At 41.8% G+C, this 15,052-nt stretch overlaps 1 protein-coding gene and 1 non-coding gene across 3 annotated transcripts in view; one reads left to right on the forward strand and one right to left on the reverse strand.

Moving 5' to 3' along the window:
• The window catches only part of SPATA16 (spermatogenesis associated 16), a 221,093-nt gene that overhangs the window by 99,312 nt on the left and 106,729 nt on the right, over positions 1 to 15,052 (reverse strand). The gene's annotated exons all lie outside the window — the stretch shown is intronic.
• On the forward strand, positions 10,834 to 10,973 carry LOC114816508. The gene has a single exon (XR_003764290.1). It is a non-coding gene; the product is annotated as a small nucleolar RNA SNORA7 (small nucleolar RNA).

Below are 15,052 nucleotides of genomic sequence, written 5' to 3' on the forward strand. Positions count from 1 at the left end.
AATCTTACCCCTGACTGCTTGTTCAAATCCTCCAACTGGCCTTGAAGTCTTTCCCCTTTAGGTAGCAGACATGACTCTCCCCACTTTCCAAACTTCACTAAAATCACTTCTCCTCTAAGAAACTTTCCCTAACTTCACATCTCATCCTATTCATTCATTCACTCATTCATTCATTCATTCACTTAATAATATTTATTAAGGACTTTCTGTGTGCAGAGCATTGTACTAAACACTTGGGAAAGAGTGGCAATAGTCAGCTCACAGTCTAGAAGGGGGAGATAGAGATTAATACAAATAAACAGACATCAATATAAATAAAATTACAGATATATATGTAAGTGCTGTGGGGTGGGGAGAGGTGGGAAGAGCAAAGGGAGCAAATCAGGGTGAGGCAGAAGGGAATGGGAAATGAGGAGAAGTGGGGTTTAGTCTGGGAAGGCCACTTGGAGGAGCTGTGCCTTCAATAAGTCTTAGAAGTTGGGGAGAGTAATTACCTGTTGGATTGGAGGAGGGAGGGTGTTCCAGGCCAGAGGTAGGAGGTGGGCCAGGGGTTGGCAGTGAGATAGGCGAGATTGAGGCATAGTGAGAAGGTTAGCCCCAGAGGAACAAAGTGTGTGGGCTGGGTTGTAGATGGAGAGAAACAAGGTGAGGTAGGAGGGAGCAAGGTGGTGGACTGCTTTAAAGCCAAAGGTGAGGATTTTTTGTTTGATATGGAGGTGGATAGGCAACTACTGGAGATTTCTGAGGAGGGGGGAAGACATGTCCTGAACATTATTGTAGGAAGATGATCCGGGTAGCGGAGTGAAGTATGGACCCGAGTGGGGACGGGCAGGAGGTTGGGAGGTCAGCAAGGAGAATGATGCAGTAATCTAGGTGAGATAGGATAAGTGATTGTTTTAAGGTGGTATCAGTTTGGCTGGAGAGGGAAGGGTAAATCCTATCCAACTCTTCCTTCTGCATTGCCTATGCACTTAGTACAGTGCCTGGCACATAGTAAGTGTTTAACAAATACCATAATTATGTTAAGCACTTCAGGACCCATCCCACCCCCAACCCCACAGAATTTAGGTACACAACCTTTAACTCTCCCCTTCCGCTCTCAGTAATTTATTTTAGTAAACTGTGGACAGTGTCTACCAAATCAGTCAGTCAATCGTATTTATTGCGCACTTACTGTGTGCAGAGCGCCATGCTAAGAACTGGGGAGAGTACAATACAACAATATAAGAGGCATATGCCTGCCCAGAAGGGGCTTACAGTCTAGCTACCAAATCCTCTGTATTGCTCTCTTCGAAGTGCCTTATACAGTGCTCAGCACACAGTCAGCACTCAATAAATTCCATTGATCAAGTCCTGGTTTTTCAGGAATTTCTGCTTGATTCAGAGAGGAATGGGCAACCATTGGGGTGGGGCTGAGAAATGGCAAGACTGATAGAATGTTGTTCCAAAAAAAAAAAAAGGACCAAGTAGCAGAGTTAAATATGGACTGGAGAGGAGAGAGACTAGAAGCAGGGAAGTCAGCAAAGACCCTCCTCCTAGACTCTAAACTCCTTGTGGGCAGGGATCGTGTTTACCAACTCTATACTGTACTTTCAATTGCATAGTACTGCACTCTGTCACACAGTAAGCATATAATGGGTTCAAATCCTGGCTCTGCCACTTGGCAGCTGTGTGACTGTGGGCAAGTCACTTAACTTCTCTGTGCCTCAGTTACCTCATCTGTAAAATGGGGATTGAGACTGTGAGCCTCATGTGGGACAACCTGATTACCCTGTATACCCCAGCGCTTAGAACAGTGCTCTGCACATAGTAGGCGCTTAACAAATACCAACATTATTATTATTATTATTATTAATAAATATTATTGATCAACTGAGGTTGATGCACTAGTTAAACTGGAATATGACAAATGCTTGGACCAGAAGAGTGTTAGCTTGGAGGGAGAGGAGTGGGTAGACTGTGGAAATGTGGAGAAAAAATTGCCATAATTTGGCAACATATTGGTTGGGGGATTGAGAGAGGGTGGTGTAAAGGATAACATCAAGATTTTGGGGATGATAGATGGCGATGATGGAAGAGAAACAGCGTGGCTCAGTGGAAATAGCATGGGCTTGGGGGTCAGAGGTCATGGGTTCTAATCCTGGCTCCGCCACTTCTCAGCTGTGTGACCTTGGGCAAGTCACTTCACTTCTCAGAGTCTCGGTTACCTCATCTGGAAAATGGGGATTAAGACTGTGAGCCCCATGTGGGACAACCTGATTACCTTGTATCTACTCCAGCACTTAGAACAGCGATTGGCACACAGTAAGCGCTTAACGAATACCATTTATTATTATCATCTGTAAAATGGGGTATAAGACTAAGAGCCCCATGTGGGACACAGACTTTATCCAACCTGATTAGCCTGTATCTTCCCCTGCCCTTAATACATTACTTGGCACATAATAAACACTTAACAAATACATTTAAAAATACTGTCAACTGTGATTAAAAAATTAAGTGGAGGAGAGGAAAAGTGAGGAGAAGAGTGGGGTAGGAGCAGATGGACTTCTTATGGGAACGAGTATAGATTGAGACTGTAACATCACTTTGGGCAGGGAATGTATTCTTCTAGTTTTGTTGCACTGTGCTCTACCAAGCACAGTGCTCTAAGCATAGTAAGTGCTAAGTAAATACTATTGATTGACTGATTGATTGAGATGGGAAAAGGACCTATAATTGAATTTAGGGGGACACACATAGATAGGGAATGGGAAGCGGAGAAAGAGCAGGCCAAGAAGATAGAGCAATATCAGTCAGAGAAGTAGGAGAACCAGAAGTGGATCATTTCAGAAAAAGAAAAGAGATTAGTATTTCCAGGAGACATTTTGAATTAGGTAAAGTATTTAAGCTCAGAATGTCTAACCTAGTTTGATATGCACACTGATGATATTAACCTAGTTTAATTTTTAAAAGCAGAAGGACAAACATTTAAATGAGCCAACTGCTATTATGATCTGTGGTTCTGCCTTCTGCCAAAGTCTTTTTGCAACTTCAAAAGAAAAAAAGAGAAATCTGCATATCTCAGAACAGAAGAGTTGCATGAGAAGAGAGAGTCTCATTTCTGTTCCTTCATGAAGTGTTATAGCAAACAGTAACATAACTGCTCAAAGATTACTGCGTTTTGTAGGCAAAATAAAAACAGGTTACTTTTGTTATAACACAGGAGGGGTGAAAAAGATGGAAAAAGAAAAAACTATAATCTATCACCTTATCTCTCCTTTTCTCTCTTCCCCTCCATTTATGAAGTGGGTGTGACGGGAAGAAGAAGGGTGGGAGAGATGGAGTGACTAGATTTGGGGAGGAGTTATTCAGGGGATGAGGGAGAAGAATAAGGCCCAATAAGCCATGCTTTAGAGAGTGCATCTGTAGAGAGATTATGCAAACACAAAAATTCATCCATTTCTCCTACTAATCTATTTGTATTGGTTCCTCTCCTGAAAACCTCAGGGCCCTGACTGGAATTTGGGAGAAAGCAAAGGAAGATATGTTGCTGGTGCCCTTTTAGGCTTAAAGAGAGAAGACAAGTCCAGGTTATTTAGTCTCCCTGCTCCTCCACTTTAGGAAGCCAGAAAGAAGAACAATATGGTCTAACAGATGTTTTTCTTCACAGATTACCCCAGGGCAGCATTTGCTGAAAGAATAGGCCATTACAATTTGCTATCAGATGTCTAGACAAGTGAGATTAATAGGTTGTCGCAAAGTGCAAAAATGAGGTGAACTTTATTATTATTACCATTATTATTATTTCAAAATTTTTTTAAAAAACTTTATAAGGTTTTTTTCATATAAATACAACTTCTTCCTTCCTTGTAGAGTGTGAGCCTCATGTCTGTTGTGGGCAGGGAATGTTTCTGTTTATTACAATTATTATTACTATTGCTGTTACTATTATTGTTATTATGAACAACAATGCAGCATGGAACACTGCCAGAAAGTCTACCAAGATCATTTCCCTTCTTTGAGCATTTTTTTCATTCATTCACTCATTCATTCAATTGTCTTTATTCAGCGCTTACTGTGTGCAGAGCACTGTACTAAGTGCTTGGAAAGTACAATTCAGCAATAAAGAGAGAGAATCCCTGCTCACACTGGGCTTACAGTCTAGAACGACTATATCTTTTTGTATCTAGAACGACTATATCTTTTTGTATCTTTATCCTTGAATATCTATATTCCATCCTTATTATTAAGAAAACCAAAAAAAAGCCCAAATTAAAACTCAAAGTCTTAAATTCTTAAAATCAACTGTTCCATATTTAAATTTCTTGCATTTCAAAGTGATGTTACCAGGGCTGATTCTGGGATAGAGCAGAGCCTGGGACAGAGCAGAGAGGCCTGGATCAGACCAAGGACGCATACAGATGTCTGTGGCCTGGGGAGTAGTGGAACGGAGACTTTGGAGAAGAAATTGATGTGTAGTGGTAAAGAAAGGTCTCCACATTTTGGAGAAGTCTATTCAAATTAGCTCTTGTACCTCCTCTCAGTCCCCTAACTATGCCCACTGCGGCTTACATGCTGAGCCTATGTAATTAGCTGGTTCCCTTGCTTAAGGCAACAGTGCTCTGTCCAAGGAGAGCAATCATTCCACTTTGTTTCATCCTTCTCTTTTCTCCGCTGTCATAATTTAACTTGGTGGAATCAATGGCAAATCAGAGAGGTTGATTATTTCAATAAATGACTTAAAGTAATTATAAATTATTTCCTTGTGAGGTAACAGTAGTAAGATTTACTAAGTTCTCATTTGGTGTGGAATACTTTAGTAGATGTTTCAAAAGTACAAAATAACCAAGTGAAACTTTCCTTTTTTTTCCTTTTTTTAAGTGCTTACTATGTGCCAGACACTGTCCTAAGCACTGGGGTAGATACAAGATAACCAGGATGGAAACAGTCCATGTCCCACTTGTGGCTCATGGTCATAATCCCCATTTTACAGATGATGTAACAGGCACAGAGAATTTAAGTCTCAAGGTCACACAGCAGACAGGTAGCAGAGCTGGGCCTAGAACCCAGGTTCTTCTGACCCCCAGGGCCGTGCTCTATCTGCTAAGCCACACTGCTCCTGAGATTATACTCTAATAGGGGAATCAAAAAAAAATATTTTCAACACTTTCAAAATAAATTGAGTGGGTATATATATATATATATGTATGTGTTAAGGTAGATGAAGATAAATTCAGATGTGCTAGTGATGGCTTAAAAGATAAGGTTCAGGGTGCTGGGAATTCTTTTCATGGTATTTCTCAAGCACTTACTATGTGTCAAACCCTATTCTAAGATCTGGGGTAGTACTAGCTAATTAGGTTGGACACAGTCCCTGTCTGGCAAGGGGCTCCCAGTCTAAGTGGCAGGGATAACAAGTATCCCCAATTTCAGCACCCTTTCTGATCTCTGAACCTCCTGTCTCTCCCCGTTTCTGTCTGTACTTTACTCTGCTGCCTGGATTATCTTTCTACAGAAATGCTCTGGGCATGTCACCCTCTTCCTCAAAAACCTGCAGTGGTTTCTTATCAACTTCCATATCAAGCAAAAACTCCTCACTATTGGCTTCAAAGCTCTCCATCACCTTGCCCCTTCTTACCTTACCTCCCTTCTCTCCTTCTCCATTCCAGTCTGCACACTCCACTCCTCTGCTGCTAACCTCCTCACTGGGCTTTGTTCTCACTTGTCCCCCCGTCGATCCCTGGCCCATGTCCTACTTCTGGCCTGGAATGCCCTCCCTCCTCACATCTGACAAACTAGCTCTCTTCCCCCCGTCAAAGCTCCATTTTTCCTCTGTTCCTTCTCTCCTCCCCATAGTCCCGACTCCCTCCCTCTGCTCTACCCCCTTCTCCACCCCATAGCACTTGTGCATATTTGTTCATATTTATTATTCTATTTATTTTATTAATGATGTACATATTTCTATAATTCTATTAATCTATTTTGATGCTATTGATGCCTGCCTACTTGTTTTGTTTTGTTATCTGCATCCCTCTTCTAGACTGTGAGCCCATTGTTGGGTAGGGATTGTCTCTGTTGCCAATTGTACTTTCCAAGCACTTAGTATAGTGATCTGCACATAATAAGCACTCAATAAATGCAATTGAATGAATGAATACAGTTGAAAAAACTGAGATACAGAGAAGTTAAGTGACTTGCCTAAGATTACACAGCAAGCAATGGGCAGAGGTGGGATTAGAACCCAGGTCCTTCTATCTCCTAGGCCATGCTGCTTCTCAATCAGAGAATTAAACAGGAGAAGCATGTTGGAAGAGGAGGGATTTTAGAAGGGATTTAATTGGGGAAAAGCTGTGACCTGTCTGATTTAGGGAGGAGTTTCAAGCTGGGAGAACAGTGTGCTTGAGGGGATGGAGCCTAAACAAGTCAAGACCGAGATGCACCTGGGATCAAAAACAGTAATCTAAGCTCTTTGTGGACAGGGAACTCGTCTTCCAACTCTGTTTTAGTGTAATCTCTTAAGTGTTTAGAATAGTGTTCTGCACAGAATCAGTGCTCAATAAATACAATTGATTAATATAGCTGCTGAAGAAAGCAGATAGTAAAGATGGAGCCAAATGAGTAGAAAGCTTGAAAGCTGATAAATAGTTAAGGCTTGTGTTTGATGTAAAGAAACACAGGGATCCAGTGAGGGTTTTGAAGAGAGAAGAGATGCTAATGATCACAGAGAAGCATCAAATTAATCAGTCAGTCAATAGAGACCTTACTGCCTGCAGAGCATTGTACTAAGCACTTGGGAGAGTACAATATAACAGACACATTCCCTGTCACAGTGAGCTCACAGTCTAGAGATAAATGCCAGAAAAACAGGTGAAGTACAGTGTCTGGCACATAGTAAGTGCTTAAAGATACCATAATTATTGTTATCATTATTATTATTTTTGTTTCTACTGAGCAAAGATTGAAACAAAATTTAAAAAGTCTGTTTTTTTTTTGTTGTTTAAATACAACTTCTTCCTTCCTCACAGAGTGTGAGTCTCATTTCCATTGTGCGATGGGAATGTATCTGTTGACTGTTACACTGTACTCTATCAAGCACTTAATACACTACTCTACACATAGCAAGTGCTCAATAAATACAATTGAATGAATGAATGAATGAATGTGGGACATGGACTGTCTCTGATCTACTTATATTGTACCTACCCTAATACTTAGTACAGTGTTTTGCACATAAAGACCACATATTATATAATCACCTGGACTGTAACCTCATTGCGGGAAGGGAATGTGTCTACTAACTCAGTTGTACTGTACTCCCCCAAGTGCTTAGTATAGTGCTGTGCGCACAGTATGTGCTCAACAAGTACATATAATTAATTGGTTAAAAAGTACCACAATTATTATCATTAATTTTATTATTAGGTGGATGTTCTCATTTTCTCATTTATGTATACCTGTCATGTAAATAGAAAAGCCCTTTCACTTTCCTTCAACTTTATTCTCAGTTCTCAGGAATTCTCCTTCCTAAACTCTGTAAAGCAATTGTAAAAAGCAAAATGCCTAGGTGGCATGATGAGCCAAATTGTTCAAAATGCTAAACCTCAAGACCACTAAAAAAACCAACTGTAAATTTAATTTTGAAAAAGAAAGGGGCTCTTAGTTGACTCTGTGTGTGGGTGTTAAGGTATTTGTTAAGCACTTACTATGTGTCAAGTACATTCTAAGTGCTGGGGTATATGCACGTTTATCAGATTGGACACAGTTGCTGTCCCATATGGGACTCACAGTCTAAGTTGGAGGAATGAGGAGTTGATCCCCATTTTATGGATGAGGTAATTGAGGCACAGAGGAGTTAAGTGACTTGCCCAAGATCACAGAGCAAGCAAGTAACAGAATTGGGATTAGAACTCAGATCATCTGACTCCCAGGCTTTTTCTCTTTCCACTAGGACATGCTAGTTCTTATAACTTTCTGCTATGCCTATCTACTTTTTATATTCAGCACAGAGTGAGACCCAACGCAACTATTATCCTTATCCTCATCAGTATTTATTTAGCACCTGTCCAGGGTAATGTACTGTATACTTTTGCAATGCCTCCTGAATATCTAATAACCAGAAGAAAGCATGTTAGGCAAATGGCCAAGAAGAGATAAAACAAGAGATGATTAGATGAAGAAAAATTAGAAATCACATATTAGCATTCTTCATTTATATTTTCTTGCAGGCATATTTAAAAAAAAACATTTGGCCTCACATTTTTCATATCGGACAAGGAGAACAAATTCCACTCTTCTAATAGAATCAATTCTAAGTTAAACTAAACTCACAACACCACTATCATCTCGTCAGAATTACCAGACTCAAGTCTATATGTCAGAATGTTCTCCTCCCTTGCAAGATATATAATAATCTCATTCAAAATCACCTGGTTCCCCAACACAAAAAGCTGACACGGTTCCTTCCAGCCTGCTGATGTAGTACTCCTGTTGAGTGACTGCTTATCTACAGCAGTACCACCTTTTAAAATGTTACTAGATTTCTGAACTCCTCAATTTCTTTTTGGATTCTTCTTTTCTTTTGGCAGATGGTGATTTATATATGCATTACTTTCGAGCTTGGATTAACTTCTGCAAGAAAGAAAAACTACCCCCAAAAAGGTATCCACCTGTTCTCAAGAATCCCTCCTCTTTCATTTTGTCTGTCAGATATGATAACAGAAATTAATGAATCTTAAAGTACTTTGCTCGGATCGAGCTTAATTCAAACTTATCTCCCTGTCAAAAGAAAATAGAGGATTGTGTTTTCTTGATGCAATCTTTAAATGCTGGATGCATGGCACCCTTTTCTTGCTAAATCTAGGCAGTAATTCTCTTACATTAGGTCTCGGTTTTCAAGTTTCTGTCCTTTCCTGTTCTTATTGTACCTTTCCGGTGGCTCTCGGGTTTCTCCATCAGGGATCTTTTTTTGACATTTATAAAATATATGTATATAATCCACAAGACTCTGTTTTAATGAGAGGGAAGTCATATGTTCTAGTTAAGCTCCAACACTCCTGATTTCTGTGTAGCTCAAATATTCTGGAACTATTAATGCTGGAGGTTCAGTCCATTCAGGTTGGTGTTCCTTAGAAGCAGTGTGGATCAGTGGAAAGAGGAGTTAGAGGTCATGGGTTCTAACTCCACCTCTGCCACATGTCAGCTGTGTGACGTTGGGCAAGGCACTTCACTTCTCAGTGCCTCAGTGATCTCATCTGTAAAATGGGGATTAAGACTGTGAGCTTCACGTGGGACAAACTGATTACCCTGTATCTACCCTAGTGCTTATAACAGTGCTCAGCACATAGTAAGCACTTAACAAATACCAACATTATTATTATTATTATTATCCTGTTTGCCTCTCTTCCACCTGAGAAGCCCTGAGTGATGAGGATCCTGCCTTGGAACTGAGGGAGACTTCAGCTCTTTTCTCTTCAGCCCTCCATCTTATTTGATAGTAGAGTTTCTATTAGGCAATCAATCAGAGATATATACTGAGCTCACACTTTGGGCTATTACAATACACTACTATGTGGCTCAGCACGGGCTTAGGAGTCAGAGGTTATGGGTTCAAATCCTGGCTCTGCCAAAAGTCAGCTGTGTGACTTTGGGCAAGTCTCTTGACTTTCCAGTGCCTCAGTTACCTCATCTGTAAAATGGGGATCAAGACTGTGAGGCTCACGTGGGACAACCTGATTACCCTCTATCTACCCCAGCACTTAGAACAGTGCTTGGCACATAGTAAGCGCTTAGCTAATACCAACATTATTATTATTATTACACTAAGTGGTTGAGAGAGTTTAGTACAAGGGAGTTGGAAGGCACAAATCCTGCTGAAGAAGGTGGGAGAAAAATTTCACCTCTTCCTTTCTTAACTCTCCACTGTTTTCCTCTCCGAACGCTCATCTGTGAATAACCTGAATAGACTGGCTCAGGCTCCTGAACTTGGACAGTAAGCATTCTTGGTGAAAATCATAAAGCCAGGGTGCCCTCTGTTGCAACAAATTTATCCTTCTAAATTACTGCTCTGTGCTTTTTTCTGAACAGCAATGTTATTGTCTTATAAATGACTTCTACTCCCTCCAGAAGCCATCACATCTAGAGGAGCATTAGAGGAGCAACATGGCTTATTGGAGAGAGCATGGGCCTGCGAGTCAGAAGATCCTGGATTCTAATCCTGGTTCCTCCACTTGTCTGCTGTATGGCTTTGGGCAAGTCACTTTACTTCTCGGTACTTCATTTTCCTGATCTGTAAAATGGGGATTAAGACAGTGAGCCTCATATAGGATAGGGACTGTGTCTAACCCGATTTGCTTGTATCCACTCCAGAGCTTAGTACACGGACTGGCATAAAGTAAGTGCTTAACAAAACCATAATAATAATGATTATTATTAGGATCTCCAGGAGGTCTTGGTGTTAAGAGCATGTGTGATATAAGGTTTTGGGGTACTGGGGGTAAGAGGACAGATTAGGGAGCATTTGTGGTACAAGGCTTGGGAGATTTGGGCATGCAAGGGAAGCTGTATGGGGAGTTGCTCAGGATTCAATAATGGCTTGATTCAGGGTAGAGATAACCCATTTATCTTTGGACAACGGAGGGTTGCTTAGGAGAAGGAAATAGATTGTGAGCCAGAAAAAGTATAATATAAGATGATTATTTTTAGATAATAAGACAACAATCAGAAGGGGGACAGGGAGAGAGTATTTTCAAAAATCAGGACAAAGAAACAATCAAGCATTGAGAGAATAATAATGACAATGATGATGATGTTGATAATGATAATAATAATAATAGTAATGGGCCAGACACTGTACTCCTCTATCAGGGTCGCACCTGGAGAGTTTCCAGTACTCTACCAGTCTAGGCTATGGGAGGGAGAGTCAAGCAGAGGTCTGTATATTTCATTCCTAGCTTGGTCAGTGGCTAGTGAGTAGAAGGCAATCTGCTACAAGTCAAAACTCACCCATGCTAGGCAGCAGCGGCACGGGAGACAGTCAAGAGCAGAAGCTCGAGTTTACTGCATGGAAGGAGGCAGTGGTAAACCACTTCCATATTTTTACCACGAGAACTCTATAGATACACTACCAGAACAACTGCAGATGGAGAGCGGGATGTTCTGGGAGCAATTTGTCCGCGATGTCATTAAGGGTCGGAAATGACTTGATGGTATAAGTCAAAACAGGGCACTGTACTAAGCGCTGGGGTGGATACAAGCAAATAAGGTTGAACCCAGTCCCAGTTCCAAATGGGGCTCAAAGTCTTAATCCTCATTTTACAGATAAGGTAACTAAGGCACAGAGAAGTTAAGTGAGTTGTCCCAGGGTACACAGCAGACAAGTGGTGGAGTTAGGATTAGAACCCATGTCCTTCTGATTCCCAGACCTGTAAAAAGAAGAAGCAGTGTGGCCACGTGGAGAGAGCACGGGCCTGGGAGCCAGAAGGCCTGGGTTCTAATTCCAGCTCCACAACTGTCTGCTGCATGATTTTGGACAAGTCACTACTTCTTTGTTCCTCATTTACCTCACATGTAAAATGGAGATTAAGACTGCAAGCCCCATGTGTGACAGAGACTGTATCCTGCCTGATTAACCTGTATCTACCCCAGGGCTTAGAACAGTGCTTGGCACAAAGTAGGCACTTAATATATACTATTAAAAAAAAGGGAGGAGGATATACCTTCCCCTCCAACATTCCCCTCAAGCTCTATCAGATGTTCTCCAATGTAAAGTATTGTAGTCTAGTGAAAAGAGCATGGCCCTGGGAATCCAGATAACTTGGGTTCTAATCCTAACCCTGCCATCTGCCTTGCAGGGTGACCTTGGGCAAGTTTCCTTCTGAGAAATGGGGATTAAATGCCTTTTTTCCCTCCCCACTAAACTGCAAGTTCAATTTGGGACAGGGACTGTATCCTTGCCGATTCATTGTCATGAAGTAAGTGCTTAACAAATACCACCATTACTGTTACGATATAGGATATTATTTGTAGTTGTTCCTAATCCATTCTCTAGAAGCAGAGCCATCCCTCATATAGGATGATTTGCAGCAACTGCTGTGAGAAGAGTGTATGACCAGGAGAAATCAGCCAGTGAGCAATCAAAACAACTCTGGAATCATCACCTAATGGCTCCTATTTTGGAGGTGGAGCGTGAAGGAGGAAGGGGAGGCTGGGGTTTATGGAACTTCTTCATCAATAAGCAATTTTGTTCTTTAAACTTCCCTCCTGTCTGAACTCAGAAGTGACAATCCTGCAGCAGCTGCTATGCCCTTGATCATTTTTCTACAAAAACATTCAGTCCATGTTTCCCCACACCTCAAGAACCTCCAGTGATAGCCCATCTACCTCCATATCAAACAGAAACTCCTTCCCATCAGCTTAAAAGCATTCAGTCATCTTGCCTACTTCTACCTCACTTTACTGCTCTCCTGCCATAACCTTGACAACACACTTCAACCCTCTCATGCCAACCTATTCACTGTACCTCAATCATGTCTACCTCGCCATTGACCTCTTGCTCATGTCCTGCCTCTGACCTGGAACACTCTCCCTCTTCATATCTGACAGACCATTACTCTCCTTATCTTCAAAGCCTTACTGAAGGCACATCTGCTCCAAGAGGCCCTCCCTGACAAAATCTTCATTTCATCTTCTCCCACTCCCTTCTGCATCACCTTGACTTGCTCACTTTATTCACCCCCCTCTCCCGGACCCACAGCATTTATGTACATATCCATAATTTATTTATTTATATTAATGCTTGTCTCCCCTTCTAAACTATAATCTTGTTGTAGGCAGGAAGGTGTCTACTAAGTCTGCTACACTGTAGATTCCCAAGCACTTGGTATAATGCTCTGCACACAGTTAGCATTCAATAAACACAATTAATTGATTGAGGCCTTACAACTGGCCTTTTCTGGAAACCCTCCTCTTGTCGTCCCAAGTTTTAAAAACTATTAGACGCTCAGCCTAGTTTAACTCCTTTGCTCCTACCCATCTACATATTTTCCTCAGTGAATGTCCTCTTTATAACCTCTTTTCAACCCCAAGTACAAATTTTATTACTTGCATTAATAATAACCTTAATAATATAATGATAATAACCTTAATATAATTATATAATAATATAATGATAATATGATAATAACCCATCCTTTAACTGTTGGAGTTCCTCAAGGGTCAGTTCTTGGCCCTCTTCTGTTCTCCATTTACACTCACTCCCTTGGTGAACTCATTCGCTCTCACGCGCTTCAACTATCATCTCTATGCAGATGACACGCAGATCTACATCTCTGCTGCCCCTGTCCTCTCCCCCTCCCTTCAGGCTCGCATCTCCTCCTGCCTCCAGGATGTCTGCACCTGGATGTCTGCCTGCCACCTAAAACTCAACATGAGCAAAACTGAGCTCCTCATCTTCCCTCCCAAGCCCGGTCCTCTCCCAGACTTCCCTATCACCGTGGATGGTACGACCATCCTTCCCATCTTTCAGGCCTGCAACCTCGGTGTCATCTTTGAGTCGTCTCTCTCGTTCACTCCACACATCCAATTCATCACCAAAACCTGCCGGTCTCACCTTTATAATATAGCCAAGATCCGTCCTTTCCTTTCCACCCAAACGGCTACCTTACTGTTACAGGCTCTCGTAATATCCTGGCTAGACTACTGTGTCAGCCTTCTCTCTGATCTCCCTTCCTCCTCTCTTGCCCTGCTCCAGTCTATTCTTCACTCCGCTGCCCAGCTCATCTTCCTGCAGAAACGTTCTGGGCATGTCACTCCCCTTCTTAAACACCTCCAGTGGTTGCCTATCAACCTCCGCTCCAAACAAAAACTCCTCACTCTAGGCTTCAAGGCTCTCCATCACCTTGCCCCTTCCTACCTCTCCTCCCTTCTCTCTTTCTACTGCCCACCCTGCACGCTCCACTCCTCTGCCACCCACCTCCTCACCGTCCCTCGGTCTCACCTATCCCACTGTCGACCCAAGCCACGTTCTCCCGCGGTACTGGAATGCCCTCCCTCCTCACCTCCGACAATCTAATTCTCTTCCCCTCTTCAAATCCCTACTTAAAGCTCACCTCCTCCAAGAGGCCTTCCCAGACTGAGCTCCCCCCTTTTTCCCTCTGCTCCCTCTACTCCCCCTTCACCTCTCTGCAGCTAAACCCTCTTCTCCCGCCTTTCCCTCTCCTCCTCCCCCTCTCCCGTCCCATCCCCTCAGCACTGTAATCCACCGCTCAACTGTATATATCTTCATCACCCTATTTATTTTGTTTAATGAGATATACATCACCCTGATTCTTTTTATTTGCCATTGTTTTTATGACATGTTCTTCCCCTTGACTCTATTTATTGCCATTGTTCTTATCTGCCTGTCTCCCCCGATTAGACTGTAAGCCCATCAAAGGGCAGGGACTGTCTCTATCTGTTGCTGATTTGTACATTCCAAGCACTTAGTACAGTGCTCTGCACATAGTATTCAATAAATACTATTGAATGAATGAATGAATAATAACTATAATCAGGGCTTTGTTTAGAATTTATTACGTGTCAAGCACTGTACTAAGTGCTAAGGAAGATACATACACTCAGATCAGACAATCTCTGTCCTAAAAGGGGTTCACAGTCAGAGGAGAGATATGTAATCCCTATTTTAGACACAGATAAGACAAATGGCTTGCCCAAGGTCATATTGTTGGAATGTGGCTGAGGGGATTAGAAATCAGGTCTCTGAATTCCCAGATCTTTCTTATTCCACTATGCCATGCTGCTTTTCAGTCTTTTATCCCAAGATTATCAAGCAGCTTCACTGACTCTGGGCTTGGTTTCCTGCTGTGGATATGTTTTAATATTACTTTACTATTTCCTTTAACATCCCTTCACAAACATCTCTTTGGCCTTTCCAGTTTGCTACTTACACTAACCTGTTATTTTTCTTAGGCTCTTCTGCTCTCCCCGCTTAGATGAGATCACCATTATTTTAAAGGATGACTTTTATCTATAATCAAATCTATTTATTGAGCACTTACTGTGAGCAGAGCAGTCT

Source organism: Ornithorhynchus anatinus, chromosome 1, assembly GCF_004115215.2.
Source record: "Ornithorhynchus anatinus isolate Pmale09 chromosome 1, mOrnAna1.pri.v4, whole genome shotgun sequence".
In the NCBI taxonomy this organism is placed as follows: Eukaryota; Metazoa; Chordata; class Mammalia; order Monotremata; family Ornithorhynchidae; genus Ornithorhynchus; species Ornithorhynchus anatinus.